We start from the raw sequence: 6,293 nt of genomic DNA, 5'->3' as shown, positions 1-6,293 counted from the left end.
GAATGCCGCCATCAATTCTAGCTTATACCACGAAGATTCTGATTAAGGAATCCAAGAGATAAACATTCAAGCCTTGTTTGCTTGTAGAACGGAAGTGGTTGTCAGGCACATGTTCATAAGTGAGAATGATGATGAGCGTCACATAATCATCACATTCATCATGTTCTTGGGTACGAATGAATATCTTAGAACAAGAATAAGCTGAATTGAATAGAAGAACAATAGTAATAACATTAATACTCGAGGTACAGCAGAGCTCCACACCTTAATCTATGGTGTGTAGAAACTCCACCGTTGAAAATACATAAGTGATAATGGTGATCATTGGCTTCGGCCCCAGAGAGGGAACCAGAAGAACCAAGATCTGACCTAAGATAGCATAGGACTAATCAAAGATGAAAATACAATAGCAAAAGGTCCTATTTATAGAGAACTAGTAGCTTAGGGTTTACAAAAAATGAGTAAATGACGTAAAAATCCACTTCCGGGCCCACTTGGTGTATGCTTGGGCTGAGCATTGAAGCTTCTATGTGTAGAGACTTTCCTTGGAGTTAAACGCCAGCTTTTGTACCAGTTTGGGCGTTTAACTCCCACTTCTGTGCCAGTTCCGGCGTTTAACGCCGGGCAGTCTTGAGCTAATTTGGAATGCCGGTTTGGGCCATCAAATCTCGAGCAAAGTATAAACTATTATATATTGTTGGAAAGCCCAGAATGTCTAATTTTTAACGCAATTGAAAGCGCGCCAATTGGGCTTCTGTAGCTCCAGAAAATCCACTTCGAGTGCAGGGAGGTCAGAATCCAACAGCATCTGCAGTCCTTTTTAGCCTCTGAATCAGATTTTTGCTCAGGTCCCTCAATTTCAGCCAGAAAATACCTGAAATCACAGAAAAACACACAAACTCATAGTAAAGTCCAGAAAAGTGAATTTTAAATAAAAACTAATAAAAATATAATAAAAACTAACTAAAACATACTAAAAACATACTGAAAACAATGCCAAAAAGCGTATAAATTATCCGCTCATCACAACACCGAACTTAAATTGTTGCTTGTCCCCAAGTAACTGAAAATCAAATTGGATAAAAAGAAGAGAATATACTATAAACTCCGAACTATCAATGAAACTTAGCTCTAATTAGATGAGCGGGACTTGTAGCTTTTTGCCTCTAAACAGTTTTGGCATCTCACTTTATCCTTTGAGGTTCAAAATGATTGGCTTCTATAGGAACTCAGAATCCGGATAGTGTTATTGATTCTCCTAGTTAAGTATGATGATTCTTGAACACAGCTACTTTATGAGTCTTGGCCGTGGCCCAAAGCACTCTATTTTCCAGTATTACTACCGGATACATCCATGCCACAGACACACAACTGGGTGAACCTTTTCAGATTGTGACTCAGCTTTGCTAGAGTCCCCAATTAGAGGTGTCCAGGGTTCTTAAGCACACTTTTTTTGCTTTGGATGACGACTTTAACCGCTCAGTCTCAAGTTTTCACTTGACACCTTCACACCACAAGCACATGGTTAGGGACAGCTTGGTTTAGCCGCTTAGGCCAGGATTTTATTCCTGTGGGCCCTCCTATCCACTGATGCTCAAAGCCTTGGATCCTTTTTATTTTTACCCTTGCCTTTTGGTTTAAAGGGCTATTGGCTTTTTCTGCTTGTTTTTTTCTTTTTCTTTTTTTTCTTTTCTTCTTCTTCTTTTTTTTAATATTCACTGCTTTTTCTTGCTTCAAGAATCAATTTGATGATTTTTCAGATCCTCAATAACATTTCTCCTTTTTCCATCATTCTTTCAAGATCCAACAATTTTAACATTCTTGAACAACAAATTCAACAGACATATGCATTGTTCAAGCATACATTTAGAAAACAAAAAGTATTGTCACCACATCAAAATAATTGAACTAGTTTTAAGGATGAATTCGAAATCATGTACTTCTTGTTCTTTTGTAATAAAAACATTTTTCATTTAAGAAAGGTGATGGATTCATAGGACATTCATAACTTTAAGGCGTAGACACTAAGAAATTAATGATCATGAAATAAGACACAAACATAGATAAACATAAGTATAAAAATTTGAAAAACAGAAAAACAAAGAACAAGGAGATTAAAGAACGGGTCCACCTTAGTGATGGCGGCTTGTTCCTCCTCTTGAAGATCTTATGGAGTGCTTGAGCTTCTCAATATCTCTTCCTTGCCTTTGTTGCTCCTCTCTCATGATTCTTTGATCTTCTCTAATTTCATGGAGGAGGATGGAATGTTCTTGGTGCTCCATCCTTAGTTGTCCCATGTTGGAACTTAATTCTCCTAGGGAGGTGTTGATTTGCTCCCAATAATTTTGTGGAGGAAAGTGCATCCCTTGAGGTATCTCAGGAATTTCATGATGAAGAGTTTCCTCATGCTCATGTCCAAGAGTGGGATCTCTTGTTTGCTCCATCCTTTTCTTAATGGTATCCATGAGGACTTGGTCCAACCTTTGATTAAAGTTGACCTTTTTTGAGTTTGAAAAGGGACCTTGGGGATCACCTTCTTCTTAGCCACAACTTCATAGAAGTGGTCTTGATGCACCCTTGAGATGAATCTCTCCATCTCCCATGACTCGGAGGTGGAGGCTTTTGCCTTCCCTTTTCTCTTTCTAGAGGTTTCTCCGGCCTTAGGTGCCATAAATGGTTATGGAAAAATAAAAAGCAATGTTTTTACCACACCAAACTTAGAAGGTTTGCTCGTCCTCGAGCAAAAGAAGAAAGAAGGACGGAGAAGAAGAAAATGGAGGAGATGGAGAAGTGGTGTGTATAATGTGTGAAAATGAAGGGGTGAAGATGGGTTTATATAGGGGTGGGGAGAGGGGTAGGGTTCGATCATGTATGGGTGGGTTTGGGAGGGAAAGTGGTTTGAATTTGAATGGTGAGGTAGGTGGGGTTTTATGAAGGATGGATGTGAGTGGTGAAGAGAATGGTGGGATTTGATAGGTGAGGGGTTTTTTGGGGAAGAGGTATTGAGGTGATTGGTAAATGGGTGAAGAAGAGAGAGAGTGGTGGGGTAGGTGGAGATCCTGTGGGGTCTACAGATCCTAAGGTGTCAAGGATAGCTCATCCCTGCACCAAGTAGCATGCAAAAATGCCCTTTCTGTCAATCCTGGTGTTAAACACCGGGCTGCTGCCCTTTTCTGGCATTAAACGCTAGCTGCTTGCCCATTCCTGGCGTTAAACGCCAGTCTGGTGCCCCTTTCTGGCGTTAAACGCCCATTTGCTGCCCTTTCTGGCGTTTAAACGCCAGCAAGTTTTTCCTCTAGGGTGTGCTATTTTTCATTCTTTTTTTGCTTTTTTAATTGTTTTTGTGACTTCACATGATCATCAACCTATAGAAAACATAAAATAACAAAGGAAAATAGATAAATATAACATTGGGTTGCCTCCCAACAAGTGCTTCTTTAATGTCAGTAGCTTGGCACTGGGCTCTCATAGAGCCTCACAGATGTTCAGAGCAATGTTGGAACCTCCCAACACCAAACTTAGAGTTTGAATGTGGGGGTTCAACACCAAACTTAAAGTTTGGTTGTGGCCTCCCAACACCAAACTTAGAGTTTGACTGTGGGGGCTCTGTTTGACTCTATATTGAGAGAAGCTCTTCATGCTTCCTCTCCATGGTTACAAAGGGATATCCTTGAGCCTTAAACACAAAGGATTCTTCATTCACTTGAATGATCAATTCTCCTCTGTCAACATCAATCACAGCCTTTGCTGTGGCTAGGAAGGGTCTGCCAAGGATGATGGATTCATCCATGCACTTCCCTGTCTCAAGGACTATGAAATCAGCAGGGATGTAATGGTCTTCAATCTTTACTAGAACATTTTCTACAAGTCCATAAGCTTGTTTTATTGAATTGTCTGCCATCTCTAGTGAGATTCTTATAGCTTGTACCTCAAAGATCCCTAGCTTCTCCATTACAAAGAGAGGCATGAGGTTTATACTTGACCTTAGGTCACACAGAGCCTTCTCGAAGGTCATGGTGCCTAATGTACAAGGTATTGAGAACTTCCCAGGGTCCTGTCTCTTTTGAGGTAATCTCTGCCTAGTCAAGTCATCCAGTTCTTTGGTGAGCAAAGGGGATTCATCCTCCCAAGTCTCATTACTAAATAACTTGTCATTTAGCTTCATGATTGCTCCAAGGTACTTAGCAACTTGCTCTTTAGTGACATCTTCGTCCTCTTCAGAGGAAGAATACTCATCAGAGCTCATGAATGGCAGAAGTAATTCTAATGGAATCTCTATGGTCTCAGTGTGAGCCTCAGATTCCCATGGTTCCTCATTAGGGAACTCATTGGAGGCCAGTGGACGTCCATTGAGGTCTTCCTCAATGGCGATCACTGCCTCTTCCTTCTCTCCAAATTCGGCCATGTTGATGGCCTTACACTCTCCTTTTGGATTCTCTTCTGTATTGCTTGGAAGAGTACTAGGAGGGAGTTTAGTAACTTTCTTACTCAGCTGACCCACTTGTGCCTCCAAGTTTCTAATGGAGAACCTTGTTTCAGTCATGAAACTTTGAGTGGTTTTGATTAGATCAGAGACCATGGTTGCTAAATCAGAGTGGCTCTACTTAGAATTCTCTATCTGTTGCTGAGAGGATGATGGAAAAGGCTTGCCATTGCTAAACCTGTTTCTTCCACCATTATTGTTGTTGAAACCTTGTTGAGGTCTCTGTTGATCCTTCCATGAGAGATTTGGATGATTTCTCCATGAAGGATTATAGGTGTTTCCATTGGGTTCTCCCATGTAATTCACCTCTTCCATTGATGGGTTCTCAGGATCATAAGCTTCTTCTTCAGATGAAACGTCCTTAGTACTGCTTGGTGTAGCTTGCATTCCAGACAGACTTTGAGAAATCATATTGACTTGCTGAGTCAATATTTTATTCTGAGCCAATATGGCATTCAGAGTATTAATCTCAAGAACTCATTTCTTCTTATTCGTCCCATTGTTCACAGGATTTCTTTCAGAAGTGTACATGAATTGGTTATTTGTAACCATTTCAATGAGTTCTTGAGCTTCTGCAGGCGTCTTCTTCAGAGAAGAGATCCTCCAGCAGAGCTGTCCAATGACATCTTGGACAGTTCAGACAGACCATCATAGAAGATACCTATGATGCTCCATTCAGAAACCATGTCAGAAAGACACTTTCTGATCAATTGTTTGTATCTTTCCCAAGCTTCATAGAGGGATTCACCTTCCTTCTGTCTGAAGGTTTGGACTTCCACTCTAAGCTTACTCAATTTTTGAGGTGGAAAGAACTTTGCCAAGAAGACATTGACTAGCTTTTCCCAAGAGTTCATGCTTTCTTTAGGTTGTGAGTCTAACCACATCCTAGCTCTGTCTCTTACAGCAAAAGGGAATAGCATAAGTCTGTAGACCTCAGGGTCAACTCCATTGGTCTTGACAGTGTTACAGATTTGCAAGAATTCAGCTAAAAACTGATGAGGATCTTCCAATGAAAGTCCATAGAACTTGCAATTCTGTTGCATTAGAGAAACTAATTGAGGCTTAAGCTCAAAATTATTTGCTCCAATGGCAGGGATAGAGATGCTTCTCCCATAGAAATCAGGAGTAGGTGCAGTAAAGTCACCCAGCACCTTCCTTGCATTGTTGGCATTGTTGTTGTTTTCGGCTGCCATGTCTTCTTCTTGTTTGAAGAGTTCTGTTAGGTCCTCTCCAGAGAGTTGTGCTTTAGCTTCTCTTAGCTTTCTCTTCAAGGTCCTTTCAGGTTCAGGATCAGCCTCAACAAGAATGCTTTTGTCTTTGCTCCTACTCATATGAAAGAGAAGAAAATAAGAAAGTATGAAATCCTCTATGTCACCGTATAGAGATTCCTTGAGGTGTTAGAGGAAAAGAAGAATAGAAGGAGGAGGTAGATGAATTCAAACTTATCAAGAGGGATAGAGTCCGAATTGTGCATTGAGGAGGAGTGTTAGTCCATAAATAGAAGGATGTGAGAAGAGGGGAAGAATTTTTGAAATTAAAGTAAAAGATTTTGAAGAAATTTTGAAAAAGATTTTGAAATTAGAAATCAAAAAGATCTGATTGAAAATTATTTTGAAAAAGATGTGATTAAGAAGATATGATTGAAAAGATATGATTGAAAAACAGTTTAAAAAGATTTGATTTTTAAAATTAATGACTTAGCTAACAAGAAATTTTAAAAGATATGATTCAGACATTAAACCTTTCTCAACAGAAAAGGCAACATACTTGAAATGTTTGAACAAATCATTAATTGTTAGCAAGTATTTTT

General features: G+C 39.7%; 1 non-coding gene across 1 annotated transcript; it reads left to right on the top strand.

The window, feature by feature from the left end:
- Window positions 1–5,162: 5,162 nt before the first annotated feature.
- On the top strand, window positions 5,163–5,271 carry LOC127739865 (small nucleolar RNA R71). Its single transcript, XR_008000607.1, has one exon. It is a non-coding gene; the product is annotated as a small nucleolar RNA R71 (small nucleolar RNA).
- The last annotated feature ends 1,022 nt before the right edge of the window (window positions 5,272–6,293 follow it).

This window comes from Arachis duranensis, chromosome 6 (assembly GCF_000817695.3).
Source record: "Arachis duranensis cultivar V14167 chromosome 6, aradu.V14167.gnm2.J7QH, whole genome shotgun sequence".
Taxonomy (NCBI): domain Eukaryota; kingdom Viridiplantae; phylum Streptophyta; class Magnoliopsida; order Fabales; family Fabaceae; genus Arachis; species Arachis duranensis.
This window is presented reverse-complemented; position numbering and strand designations above follow the sequence as displayed.